Below are 15329 nucleotides of genomic sequence, written 5' to 3'. Positions count from 1 at the left end.
CTAGAGATAGGAGGTAGGGCATGGCAAACCTGGTTGGGAAATAAAGGAGACCTGGTAATCCCAAGATGCCAGGGCAGCACCAAATAATTCCCCAGACTCCATATGAAGAATTTTTTTCAGATTCTCATGAGATATAGATGGTACAAAAGAGACAAGCCACCAGGAAGAGCCTGCTATTGTGACTCTTCACGGTATCACATCCTACGTCTCCTACACCTAGGATATACTCTTATTTTTCCTCTTTCTAACTTTCCCTCTTTTGTTTGGCCCAAGTTGGCTCTACAGAACCAGTTTTTCTCTTACCCTGTCACCCTTAATTTTTCAAATAAACTTTTGGCTCTATTTTTGATTTTTCTCATTGAATTTTTTGTTTAAGGCAGGAAGGACCTGGAATACTTTTAACTGCAAGCCATTTCTAAAGGAACCAACTCACTAAGTCATCTCTCTCCTGTAACAATGTCTTGTATCACACTCTAGAGCTTCAAACAATCACAAGTTTCTTTCATCTTGAAAATCCATTTCTTGCAAAAAGGGCTATTTGGCTCATTTTATTTTAATTGTCATTCCCCACCAATGACTCATTCCTAATTCTCTAAATGTGTCTTCTATTTGTCTTCATCCCTCTGCTGAAGAAGTTCTACCCTGAAAGTCAGGTAACAGCTGCCCTCCCTTCCTCCTTTACATGGTCCTGGTCCCTCCTCTCACACAGTTCTTCCATTTACCCACTCATTCTTGGGCTGCCTCTTCACTTCTCCTGAGATTGTCTCCCCACTCTGAGAAATCTGAAGCTTTTGTGACTCTCAAAATGATATCTCCAAGTATTGCCCCTCAAGTACCCAAACAATGGTTCTCAAATAATGGCCCACAATATAAAAGGAAAAGCCCATCAACATGCAGAGTTTTGGGTCTCCTTCAGAGTTCCTGACTCAGTAGATCTGGGGAGGATCCAGGAAGTCCCATCCAACAAACACCTAAGTGACTAAGACGCAGCAAGTGGTCTGTATACCCGAGTTTGAGAACACTGCTCTGGAACCATCTTACCTGGTTGTGTTTGAAATGTTTGGCCAACACCCAAACTAAATTTACACAAAGTTTGTGTGAGTATAGTATGCCAGACTTTGAACTTCCTATTTCCTTCGTGGAACTGCCATACTACTACGTAACCAAGAGGACATCTTGGACTCCCTCACTTTTCCACTGCCTCTAGACTCTAATTCTCATCTAGACACCATCAAACACTTTCTAGGATACTTCTTATAATGCAAGAGATCACATGACTCTGGAGAGGAAAGAATCTAAGAGATAATCTAGACAATATCACAAGTAAAGTCCTTTCAACTATCAGGAATTTGAAACCCAGAGAGGTTAATCAGAAGCTGGAAACCACACAAAAACACCTCTGCTGGCCAGGGAAGGGACAATGAGGAATTCATAACATAGGTATTATAATTCAGTGTCTCCAAGGGACCAGGGATTATGGGACCAGATAGTTTGTATTTAATACCTAAATCTGTCATGTACTAGCTAGTAACCTAGTAATTCTGTACCACAATTGTAAAATGGGAATAATAATAGTTCCTACTTCAAGACAATGATTTGGTATGAAAATTAATATGTCAATATATAGAAAGTGTGTGGAGTAAATATTATTTAAAGGTTAGCTATCATAATTATCACCATTCTTACCATTCTAAAAGCCATGATAAATATCCCTTAAATTAAAGTTTGACTTCTCTCTTCAATACCTGTCTAACCCTGCAGACTTAAGCCACATCTATACTTTCTTTAGTTCTAAAGGACATCATTTACTCTAAAAATGTTTGCAGACACTCAGATTTTACAATTTTTATAGAGATGAAGAAAATACAAGCCAGGAGTCTCAAAAACCTTAGGTTACATTTCCACCATTTGTTTGAGAATAAAGGTTATCTATGGCATATACTACATAACTGGCATCGAGCTATTAGTATAAAATATTTATTGAGCACTACAAATGCTGCAGGCATTGCATGAGGTATAGCGTAACAGTCTCTCCAGGCCCTAACTGATTTTGGGCCATATATTTTTAAGAGAAGATGCTGCTGAGTTACTTACCACAGAATGAAAGATTCCAGGCTTTCAGGTGAAGGAAAAACCATATACTCTTAAGGGAAAAGGAAGATTTATGGTGTGTTTAGGGGTTCTGCCTATGCTTCTTCTTTAGCAATGAGTGCCACATGTGAATTTTCTAATTTTTCTGCAGAGGTTGTGCAGTGCTTGTCTTCACACTTACCAAAGCACATCTTCCAATAATAGAATTAACTATCACATAGACTAAAGAGCTCTCCTCTTTGAGGTCAGATGCTGAGGTATGAGATGACACTGTACGTTACAAATACCAGATCTCAGCATTGTGACAAAGTTTCAAGTATGTTAGCATCAGACAGGTTGGAGGGACGGAAAATTTGCAATGAAAGGCAATAAAATATTTGCAAACAAATTGGCAATTTTAGAATTTTAAAGCTAAAATATTTTCTTACATTATATCATTAGTGTCTGGTAGCCTAGTTACCTTTTTTTCTATAAGAGGAAAATATCAATAGGATGGAATTTCATCTAAACAATACTATTAGACTCAAAATAAGACACACAGGCTTAATTTTGTAAAAACAAAAGTTTATGTCTATTCTACTAGTTCCTGAATACAAGTGCAAAGAGAACTCATTTTGGCTACCTTGAAAAGACAGTAATCTCTCAAATCAGAAAAGTTTTTATTTTGTCAACTTAGTCTTTCAATAATGTGTACATGCCTGTTGCCTTATTCTTAAAAATAGCTGATGTTAAAAGGAAATAAATGAAGAGAGGAATGCCAAAAGCAAGACAGTGTCAGCCAGTTAAAATACCTTCATTTTTCTTCTCTGTTCCCTTTTTATTCTGTCTTTCATTCAGTAGTTCATACATTGACACCTAGTGCAGCTGGCCAGCCAACAACAGCCTGGAAGAGAGTGAGACAAGATACCTGATAAATTCCAATTTTAATTTCAGCTAAAATAAGCTATTTCAAAACTGAAAGGCTCACATTTTGTCTCAGATGCCAATGTGCATGCATATCCTAATTATCATTTGAATCTATTTTAAAATGTATTATGCTTATGAGCCACAATTCCAGCTCAGCTCATTTCCTAATAGTTAGAAATGCTGGATCATTAATATCCATAATGAAGTAGAACTGCAATTAAGGGTCTCATGGAAATGCCTGCTCTTCCCCAGCCCAGAGGGTTCCAGTATGAGTTGGGTAGTGTTTGGGCAGTTCTTCCTAAACTTGTAGGGAGCTCCCACCTTCAACAGGCACCTAGAAGCCTTCTCTGAATTTCGTTTGAAGAAACAGCACAGAACAGTACAGAAACAGCACATAACTTTCTGCACTGTGTCTTTCTGGAGACATTCTAGTCAAATGACCTCCAATTCATGTAACTTCTCACCCAATGATTCAGTTATGTTGAATCGTTTTTAAGAGTCAATAATGGGCTTTCCTAACCCTAACGTTTCCAAAATAGGCATATATAGTTCTGTATACAAAAAAATGTCAGTGAAGTTTTCTGAACGAATATCTGTTGTTCTCTTTCTCCTAAGATATGTCTGTTTAATATTTAATATTTCCCTTTCCTGTACTTCAGTGTCATCCTTGATACAATTTTCTACAAACACTGCTTAGAAACCTACTTAGGTAAGAGGTAAGAGGAAAAAGCAAGCGGTGAAGGTGTAACCACTTCAGAGAAATATCTTCCATACTTGTAACTTCTGCAGTTGGGTGGGAGCCAAGGCTGTAATATTCTACTCTCAAGGGTGCAAGCTGAGGCAGCCTTTCCAACTCATACTTAGAATTTAATGGGGAATGGAGATTGACTGAGAAATGCACATTTAAAAAAATTCATTCTTACTAATATTAAGTTTAAGTCCATAAGCAAAGTGGCCCCCCCAAATATATCAATAAACTCAGACTGCTATACCATTATAGAAAGTAATCCAACATATAAGAATCTAAGGAAATAAAATTTAAAACGTACATAAAAATGTATATAAAACTATATCTTTTCCTATACCATGACTCATAATAATGAAATGAAAAACTCAATACCTAAATATTTAATAAAAGAGAAACAATTAATTTAATTGGCATGGCAGACATATACATATACATATATATATTTGTATCCTGTCTGACATCCCCTATGACCTGAGTCACCCTGCAGTATGTTGACACTTTCCCACAGCTGGCACCCACAGCTCTTTACCTCACTGCCTCACAGCTTTCTCTAAGTCACAGAAAGGAAGGAATCCTTCCCTGAGAGTATAAATATGGAATGAGAAGCTGTATTAGTCAGCTTTTCCACTGCTAGGACAAAATATGTTATACCCACAACTTAAAGAGGAGAGGTTTAACTTGGCTCACAGTTTCAGAGGTTTCAGTCCATGGTCAGCTGCTTCTGGGGCAGAAACATCATGGTGGAGCGTATGACAGGGGAAAGCTGCTCATCTCATGGCATCCTGGAAGCAAGGAGTAGAAAGAGAGTCCAGAGAAGAAAGGGCTAGGGACCAGATATAGTCCCCCATGTCATGTCCCATGACCCACTCAGATAAACACACTGTGCTTCATTAATCTCCTAGATAGTGCTTACGCCAGTCATGATTACATGTCACAGAGGCCATGGGTAGCCCCCATGGTTCCTTACTGGATCTCCAGCAGAACTGTGCTTCAGACGCCCACACTGATAACTGTTATCATTGTAACCCTTCCCTGCACACACACCCAGGTTATCAACTGTGGTTACTAAGATCACTTCCAGATAAACTCCTTGCGCCCAAGTCTGTGTCATGTCAGAATTTGGAGGGCATGGGATAAGACAATTAGGCTGTATCCATGAATTAGTATGAAGTAGTTAAAATGAATGTGGCTGTGACAGCATTATGCTGGAGTTCACAACTGTGCTGAAAACTAAAGGCATACATCCTGTTTTGTAGAGGGCGCTATAAGCCAGTTACACATAACTGGGGGCCAGATATAGCCTCACCTTAGATGCTCAGAGGCAGCAAAACCTGCCTTGCTCCATCAACCTTCCCCATCTTGATGTTTATGTGAGGATAAGGAGGAGGACAGAAGTCACTCTGGCCTTTCCAGAAGCACTGAGGTCATACTGAAAAGCTTTCTCCTCCTTCCTGTGGGGTGCTTCCCCAACACCAAAGCCAAGACAGGAGGCTTCAGTGGGACTTAAGGGTTGCAGGATATTCTAAAGACAGGTGAGACTTAGGCTTCCCTACAGGAAGCATGCGGAGGTGCTGCAGCCAGGAGCCCGAGCAGGTGCTGTGCAAGAGCTCTAGGGAGGGCTTGACATATGCCCTTTGAAGCTTGAGCACCAGTAGACACAGAAAGTGGTGCTGCCCCCAGCTGAGAGATTAGTAAAGGTAAGATGCCTAGCAGAGCAGGGTGTAGCTGGTGGATTTATGGTCCAAAGTGCAGCCTGTCTGGGAAGAAGCAAGGCAGTGCTACCACATCAATTCTCTCTGACCCTTAAAGAGTGCAAAAGACACCTGGGCAATTCGTATAGACCCTCAAGAAGGAGCATCAAGATTCCAGGAGAGTGTAGCTCTTAGAAAACAGGAAGCTTATCCAGCAGAAAACATCAAAGTCCTGGACGGTGTAGAAGGCAAACACAGCTGGCCCACAAAAGAGGGCCTAATGAAGTAGCCATCAGAATTGCACTGAGGAAACCAGGTGTAGGAGGCATCAGGATAAGCATCCATCATCATCAGAGGAAACCAGAACAAAGTGGGGACCATCTGCTTACCATAGACCCAGGCCATAACTCCCTCTCTCAACACAGACAGTGATGAGATGAGAACAACGAGGAGCCATGCCTGCTCAGCACCCACAGCTCTCCAGTGCCAGGATCATGGCGTTGTCCTACTCTGGAAGGTAGAAAGAGTCAGGTTTTGAAGGTTGAAGTGTTAAAAACAAACAGAACTCACTTGGCTTTAGAGAATCCAAAACCAGGACTGTTGCAACAAGAGAAAGCAGTAGGAACACTGGGAACTTTGACCAAGATATTACTGAGAGCCAGCAGCCAGGAAGAAGAGAGCACAATGAACACAATAACTGGCAAACATTCATAGCCTCAGAACTAAAACTCTCCTGTCAACCAGCCACACTTAGAAAAAATTTCAATGATATTGAGAAATATTTATGGCAAAACACAAAATATTAATTGAAAAATAATATAATACATGAACTAGGTGAATAGAGAAATAGATAATAGATACATGATAGACCAATAATAGGCAAAAAAAGAAAATACACTAACAATATTAACGAGGTTATTTCCAAGTGGTGTAATTATGGGTGATTTTATTTCCTTTGTTAGGAAACTCTTATCTCTACACTTAAGACAATCCTGTATAATTCTTGAAATTAAAACAAGATGTTATTTTAGAAAGCTGCAAACAAAGAAAATAAATATCCAGATGCATTCTAGCTTTAAACACATAGACTCCAGCCCCTCTGCCTGAGTGCACCGCATCCCAGTCCCTGCCCAGGACTGAGATACTTGGTTGCCAACACCCCAGAAGGCACTCTTCCTCTGTTTATCTGCTGAAACACCAGAGAAGTAAAATCCTCATGGGACCTCTGCTCTCCTGCTCAACGATACACATGAAATGAAAGGTTAAAAGGAATAAATTAATGGAAAAGAGCACCACAGGAAAATTCCTTAACTTTATAGTGTCCTCCCCTCACCACATTTTGTTCACAGGACAGCCAGTCCGGGGAGGGAGAATGGGATCAGATAGCAATCCAGCTGGGCAAGGTCTCCTTTGAGACCTTTGAGACCAAAATATCTCAAACCCCTGAGTTCCAAAAACAAGTCGCCTTTACGCTTCTGAGAAAACTTGGGTCCCTGCAGCCTTGGCCCAAGCTGGAAGCAGGACCCCACAGTGGTTGCTGCCAATTCCAAACTGGATCAGCTTCAGTTCTGACTGGAGCCTTGCTTCTTCCTAATTGTGTAACCTTAGAGAAATTACCTAAGCACTCTCTGTGCTTTGGTTTCCACCATTGTAAACTGGAGCTCATTATGCTGTCCATTCAGATTTTGTTGAGATTTAAATGAGTCAATATGTGCTTGGAAGAGTGCTTCCCACTCAATCACTGCTACAAATGGTCCTCATGAGAATGATGGGGCGAAGGACTTCTGACTGACAAAGGATTATCACAGTGTTTTAGGAGTGAATCATCCAAATACTACATTTTCAGGGTCTTCTCTTGGGAAGCTGAGGAAACTTTACTGGGGAGAAGACAGTTTAGGAGTCAGAGGTCTTAGTACCACACAATGGTATTGCCCTCTTACAGATAGGACAGTCATGTAAATATGCCTCAGTGCCTGCAGTCAGAAGTATGCAGGGAACAAAACCATTTACCCCAGGGATTTCACAGACAGTCAAGGGCAGCAAATGTGAAAATGTTTTGAAAAACAAAAAGCACTGCATAGAATAAGTAATTTTTAAAAAACTAATAATTATAGTATAAGGATAAAACTCAGACTTGTCTTTTCTACTCCTTGGGAAATACTCCTACAAAATGTTAAAATGAAATTATATATAAATTTCATGAGTACATACACTCCACTATTGACAACTACAATAAAATCATGCAGCAAATCAGTACACTACACACCCTAATGCCTTAGGCCTGCACTGTTGCATACGGTAGCCTGCAGTTGCATGTGGCCATTAGCATTTGAAATGTAGCCAGTCCACATTGAGACCTGCCGTATGTGTAAGCACCCATGGGCTGATGAAAGAAGGGATGTGAAACACCTCATTTAAAGTTTTATATAGGCTGCATGTTGATTTTTCATCTGGATTGCATATTAAATTCATTATACACTGGATAATTAAGTTAAATCAAATATGTAAGATTAATTTGCAATTCTTTTTGCTGATTATTAATGAATTACTAACTTCATATTTTTTTAATGTAGCTAGAAAAGTTTAAATTACATATATCACTCACATCATATATCTACCAAGTAGTATGGCCTTAAACCACAACAGATCTTGTTTTAAGAAGTATTTGAAGCTGGGTGTGCTGGCACACAGTTCTAATTCCAACACTTGGGAGGCTGAGGCAAGAGGATTGCCAGGAGTTTGAGGTCAGTTTGCACTATGTAATGAGTTCAAAGCGAACCTAAACTACATGATGAAACTCTGTCTTAAAAAATAAATAAATAAAAAGAGGTGCTCATTAAATGGTACAAGTAAGTAAATATTTATATCAAAATACTTATTTATAGAAAAAGTTTCCAGGAAAGAATTGAAATAATTCTTCAGTGAAATATGAGTGACCTTGTGGCTGCTGAGATAGACTTTCCGTAAGCTTAAGAAAGGCAGCGGAAAGCCCCCTGGAAAGTCCATTACTTGTGTCAACTGCTGCAAAGCCTGCTTGAAAGGACATGAGAGATCGTTTGAACCAGATACTTGTGGAATACGAAACTCACACACTACTGTGACACCTTTTATAGACAGTGAGGTCTAAGAGCCATCTGCTTCCAGATCAGGACAAGGGAAATCCATGCCATGAGCTCAGTCTTAAAGGAATGTTTTAGAAGGGCCAGTAGAAGAGGCCTTCTGCTAGCTCCTATCTGTTACCTCTGCATTGCAGGCCTCTTCTCACCTGGTAATTCTATATTGTACCAACACTTCTGGAGTTTCTGCACCATGGGTTAACAGGACATAAAAATCATTTGGCTTTACAGACCAAATTCCTGGAACCAAAAAGCCAGCTGCTTCTCAGTTTAGGTTGATAGTTTATGTTTTGTGCCAGGCCACCTGAGTTCAAGACAAGGCCAATAAACAAGCTCTGGAGGCCTCAGCTACTTGCAGTGGATGTCTCTGACGCCAACCACATGATGCACCAAAGGGAAAAAGTGAAAAGAATGCATTACAATGTGGCTCTGTTTTATGGCATTTAACATTCTGTTGACTTTTTCAAAAGCAGCAAGGAGACCTAGAATTAGGATTTCTGAATACAGGAGGTTGGCAGGGAAGGGCTTAACACTAAATGAGAAAGAAGTAGTGCTCTTTTCTTCAACAGAGACCTATTTTAAGCAGAAAAAATAAAATACTGCACTGAGAAATTACAAATATAAATTCAGTTTATTTTAATTTGAATTGGTTTTAAATAGTTTTTTCAGCCAAATCTTTTTTAAAAATATAAAGACAATATCCTCATTTCACCTAATGAAGCAGGCAATAAAATTTAATTATATCTCCTAGTATTCAGGATTCAAAAATAAGTGACTATTGAGAGATAGATCTGGCCCTGGCAACATTTAAGAATTTTAAGAATATCTCTTGGAAAAAATACAAATGAAGATTCTTTTAATACTCTTCTAAAATCCTTAAGGTTACATGAAAAGCAGATGAAAATAAATGGAAAATACCAGAGTAAACAAGACACCGATGTTATAAAACTTGCAAGAAGACATAAAGAAGGGCTGGGGATAGAGCTCAGTGGCATAAGTGCTTGCCTGGCAAGCACAAGGTTATGAGTCCTATCCCCAGTACTGCAAAAAAATAGATAAATAAATAAATAAACAAAAAAATAAGAAGAAGACATAATGAAGAAAAAGACTATGGAAAATTCATGTGGATTAGATTTTTACTGATAAGCTATTCAGCAAACTGAGTCAGGTAATTTGCATGTTTGTCAGAGCTGTTTTCAGAGTTTGTCTGCTCAGGATGTTGGCAGGAATAGTAAATTAGATCTTCTCATAGCACTGCCCAAAGCTCTGTGTTGAGATGGGTTTAGAGGCTGTGTCTGATCCCAAGCTGGGCAGGAGAAAGTGCTACCATTGACTAGTGATGTCTGCATAGGGCCAGATGTGGCTGTTTTTTATACTATGTCTTTGCTTTTCTTACACTAGAAGGTGTAGGTGTCTTAGAGTGACACCTTTCCTATCATTTTACTATGTGCCAGTTCATTCAAAAGAGATCATTTCACAAGTTACTGATTGGAGCCTGAAGAGAACAGGAGATGTTATTTCCTGGGCTGACCTGTCCCCACTCCTCCAACCACCTTCTCTTCCCATATGATACTGGTACTTGCTCCTCATAACCCATCTTTAGACCCACACAAACCCCTTCTACCTGCAACACAAAAGAAAAATTTCTTCATTGTAGGTAAATTATGGAATGGCATAATCTTGCAAAGCAAAACTATGCAAAAACAAAAAATCCTTTACTACCGAGAGAAACACTATATCCTCTCCAAAGTTATTCAGTACTAATTTTTTAACTTAATTAATACCAACCTTATCCTTTAGCTCACTGCTAAAGAACGGTTACACTGTAGCATCACACAGGTACCAGGGGACAGGCCGGGTCCAGGCTTCCTTCTCTGATAACATTTACCTTGCCAGCTCCAATACCAGCCAGCTTCAGCTGTCACTGTCAATGTCACACAGTCCAGTGTCACCAGTGAGAGATGGCAAAGGCTTAACAACTTCTGAGTTTGGCTTGAAAAAGAAAGCATCCAGATGTATGCACCCACTTAGCAAAACCTTCCTGAAATCCTTATGAATCCGGTCCAATTAGAATGATATCTGTTAATGCAGAGAGTAAAATAATAGACTGAAAGTCAATTATCATCAATTCCATATGGTTCAAATTACCAGAACATAGACAATCAACACTGGCATTAGTACAAATTTGTTTAACTAGTAGTTAACTATGAGTTTGAAACCTAAGACATGCCAAGATACCTGACATGTTATTTCAGAAACATTTCAGACTGTCAATTTCCTTACAAAAGGAGATGAACCCCCATATCACAGATTTCTATTCTTTTATTAACTTTGAGCATTGATTTATTAAATGTCCATGTCAAGTTATGGAGTGGGTATCCACTGAGACCCATACCGTGGTGAAAGAGATGTGAGTGAGGAGACCAGTGTTAGTGGCATGCCAAGGTTCATAGGTAACACCTCAGACGTCTTCCCTGCTGGAACTGGAGGGGCATAGGCAAGTTCTTATAGGAGACAGCATATTAACTAGGTTTACAAAATCATGTAGGAGTAGAGCTAAACTGAGGTCCAAATGTCCACAGAAGGAATGGTGAAGGCAGGTAGTTCTGGTTCCAAAGGAGTTTGGCATAAAATTTTTTCTATTCACAGAATCCCTGGCTTGTCACTACTATTCTGACTAATCTAATTCTGTCTTGTCTGGCACTAACTAGGGCCAGTGGTTGCAATGAAAAAATAGGAAAATTAAACTACTATCAGGGAAGGGTGGACATAGTCGATGTCTAATTGAAGAAGAAAAATGTCTTTAAATTGCATAGGTGTTTTCTAGTTTGGGGACAAATGTCATATCAATTGACAGGAGAAGTACTTGGGAAGCTCATTATTGTTGCCAATATTTCAGTTCCTTTTAGTTTCATTCAAATTTTGCCTAGTTTCCTGTCACTAAGTATAAAACAAATCTAAAATCCACTTGAAAGAAAAAAATGTGCAAAGCATGAGGTTCAATTCTGCAATAACCTTCTCATGCAAAGGTTGTCACCTGAGATTGTCCACGCTGGCATTTGATTCTCACTGCATATGAAGCCAGCTCTCTTGCTAATTTAGTTTCAGGTCAACCCTTGCTCACTTTACAACAGCATTAAGGGAATTATCTTCTCTGGCTGGGAAAGGCACGGGAATCTGAGTAAGTGGAACAAAGGGCACCCTCTGCGGAGAAGCTGCCAAGTGCTTAGATTTTTCATATTGAATTACACTTGTCTCCCTGAGATGTGTGCTGACGTCTCCCTCCTGATCCACATCTGCTGAGCAGTCCCCACTCCAAAGCCAGAGTGAGCCTTCAGCTGCAGGGGCAGAACAACATTAAACGCTTCCTCTACATTTTATTATCAAAGCAGAAACAAAATAGTAGCCACCCAATTTAGCTCACATAATCAATTCAGTGAATTACAGTGTGGTGAATTCTTTGTAGATGTAAGTATCACTGGGACTGAACCACACATCTTGGCAGGTGGAGCCAGACTCTTGGTCTTGAGGAAGGGTGTAAGAAATAGAGATGGGTAGAAAGAAGACCAGGAAAACTACTTTTTAGACAACCTGCAGTTTCAGGAAACAAAAATTACTCAAGGCTTTTCCCCTTCAGTCCAAGAATCTCCTAAGGGTTTTAAAGATGCAGTGAACCTGGAAATCGGGCTGTGGGTCTGTGCTACTCTCCTGTAAACAACACTTCTCTTGCAGACCCTTATCCTCATGGAAGCGGCACTATTAAGAGGGCAGAAAATCTCAACTTCAAACATGGTGAACGGTTTGCATTCTAACACAGCAAGCACACAGTGGGAACACACATCTGAGATTGAGATGCTCATCTTGAAGACAAATGCTGAGACCATATAAATGTACTCAAGTCCAAACCACATGTGCCTCTCTCATGTGAGCATAGTCGTTCTTCTCACTGAGTGTGCTCTTTTAAAATTCGACCTCATAGATCTCTTTATGCCTCTCACTGACATGTAACAATTCTATTTTTGTGCCAGAAGTCAGTGAACCTGCACCCTACCCATGGTTGGGCGGAGTTGAGATCCCATCTCCTTTTGAGGGACCCTCCTTGGGCCCCATCCAGGGACAGCGTAGTGGCTGTGCTGAGGAGCAGCAGGCCTTCCCTGCCCTGCTCTGGGTATTTTTGCTGCCTTTTGCTGCCTTTTTAGATTTTGGAACTTTGATGAAAGTGTGGTCAGTTTCACTTGGTTGGGCACACAGCTAAAATGCTCGAAAAATATGGTTAATGTTTAAATTTTTGAAAATGTATTACAATAGAAGGCACATTAATCCCCCTCAAAATACTCTCGTCACTTCAGACATACTTATCCTGTCTGTGGCAAACCCAGATATATGCTACTCTAAATATTCATCATATTTAGAATGACCCAATCCAACACTTGTCTTATACAACAAAATCCCTCCTACAAGTGGTCAGTGCAAGCCCGACTCTTCCACTTTCTCTCACAGCACCCTGCAAAACTATTGCAATCACCAGGCACTGGATGACAGCTCCAGCAACCCGAATGGCCAACATTATTGTTTGCAAATTTTATGTTCTTCATTATCCCGAGAGCCAAAGAACCACTACCTACTCTTCATCATGACTTGATTACAGAATTCCCTAGAGGAAGCTTCTCCCTGAGGAGAGTCTCTGCCAACCTCTACCTCCCAAAGCCCCTCCCCACAGTCAAACCATCACACGACCTGTGAACTATTCTGAACACTCCACACTCTTCTGAGTCCTTAGGGAGGGCACATACATTGATTTTCTCTCCTTCCTTTTTGCTGCCACGGGTTTATGTTAAAACTGAAGGATCCCTTTGTATGCCCCACCTTCTCATTCCTGAGGTTTATGTTAAAACCAGTTTATGTTGAAACCAAAGAAGCCCTTTGTGTGCCCCACCTTCTCATTCCTCACACCCACCCTTTGATCTGCAGGCAAATGAAGCCATTCAAATATTTGTTCATCATGTCATCTGTTTCCATCCGACCTTGCAATTCCTGTCATGCTCCACATGTCAGTTTAAAGCATAATGTCATTAATACCTCCAGCGCACTAATGGATGCTTCACGCATGAACGAATTAATGAAATGTGTTATTGTTTTCCCTCACAGGACATTAACAATCTACCTCACGCTGTGTCTCCGAAGCCCTGCAGAGCTGCTGAAAACCACTAGCTATCAAATGAGCCCTCAGTTCCACCTCAGTGACTTTAAGTTCAAGTTTATCACTGAAGCGTCAGTCATGTGAGAAGAAGATACAAGCCTCTGAGGGCTTTGAGGCCCAGCTCCAATTACCATAAAGAGTAACGGGAGGCAATAGCCGCAGAGCTGGGCGACAGGGGGACGGTGTGCAGCACTGAAACAAAACCCTGTCAGGATGAAATAGGGAAGAGCCGGTGTCACCGCAGTGATTTGTTTCTTGCTTCTCCCCTTTGTCTATGGGCTGATGGTTTGAATAATGAAGATGGTATTGGTTTTCTTCTCCACTACACCAACATAGGAGGTCTGTATGGCACAGCTGACATATTAAGAGGGATTAAAGTTTATGTACACAGGCAATGTTTAAATTAGCTTCCTTAAACCCAAAAGAAATCTTTCAAGCTGATTTGCAAAATGAACGCCAGCATGGCCTCGCACCACCCCACACAGGTTGCCTAAACAGAGCGGCAGTGCTCTGTTTGGCCAGCTGTTTTGCAAAATCAGAAGAAAAGGAAAGGTAATTCCCTTTCAACACTGCCTCAGCCAGTATTTCTTCCATAATTAAAATTGAAAGCTTTCCCCAACTGGTTCTCAGAGGCTCTCCTGGAGAAACAGATTTCTCTTTCCCTGTGTAATTAAGCACAAATTGTAAGGTGTTGGAGTTTTACAGTGCAGGAGCTGACTGGTCAAAGGCAGGGGAAGCTTTTGTGTTTGGTTAGCTGTTGGGAATGCTAATTGCTTTTTCTCTCTTGCCATTAGGCATTAATCCCTGCTGTGACGGAAATCTCTCTCAGGCTGAGGGCAGCAAGGTGAAGGGAGTACACAGTTTAAAGGCCGCAGGCGGAATCACCTGCACCAGCAAACTGCAGCATAACCCAGCAGACAACTGTCTGCCCAGTGTTTGTGCCCATGAAGTGCTTTGCAATTTCTTTCATTCATGTCCTGGGATTAAGAGTTGGTGCTAATCTCGGTCTCTGAAAATTTCAAGCCACTAACCCCCTACCCTAAACATAAGCTTTTGATCACAATTAAGCATCTTATCAGAACCTCCTAGCTAGGGAACAAAATGCCGGGCTTACCTCATTCCTGGGCTGTAAATACACGAAGAACTTTGTGGAGTGCCCGTGAGAGCCATGTGTCTGCACACCGACATCCACACCTCTGAAGGGAACAAAAGCCCTCAGCAAGTTTCCCAACCTCTATGAATCACAGAGGTGAAGCAGCTCTTAAGCGGTTAGCATTTTGTTTTTCACAGATGCAGCCAGGTCACAGGGGGCTGGGGCCACACTATCCATGGGCAGGCCTCCTCCCAGAAGTGTCCTTTACTTTAGAAAGAAACGGGGACAGAGCTGTAACCACACATGACAGTTTTTCTTCCATTTTATTTCGGTCCTATAGCAAAGAGATCCAGAGCGGATCTTTGGTTCCTGTCTGCGTGGCATGCACTGAGTATAACTACCCCTTCCATCCCCTTGAGTGTAGGCGGAACTCAGGACTCTTACAAATACATGGAGTCTGGAAAGGTGATGGGGCTTTGCAAAT

At 40.8% G+C, this 15329-nt stretch overlaps 1 long non-coding RNA gene across 1 annotated transcript; it reads right to left on the bottom strand.

Annotated features, from left to right (window-relative positions):
- Positions 1–4496: 4496 nt before the first annotated feature.
- On the bottom strand, positions 4497–14944 carry LOC106147223. The gene is made up of 4 exons (XR_001231999.1): positions 14867–14944; positions 10341–10631; positions 5826–5946; positions 4497–4527 (listed from the first exon to the last, which is right to left on the bottom strand). It is a non-coding gene; the product is annotated as an uncharacterized LOC106147223 (long non-coding RNA).
- Positions 14945–15329: the final 385 nt, after the last annotated feature.

Source organism: Chinchilla lanigera, unplaced genomic scaffold (assembly GCF_000276665.1).
Source record: "Chinchilla lanigera isolate Chin_1 unplaced genomic scaffold, ChiLan1.0 scaffold00129, whole genome shotgun sequence".
In the NCBI taxonomy this organism is placed as follows: domain Eukaryota; kingdom Metazoa; phylum Chordata; class Mammalia; order Rodentia; family Chinchillidae; genus Chinchilla; species Chinchilla lanigera.
This window is presented reverse-complemented; position numbering and strand designations above follow the sequence as displayed.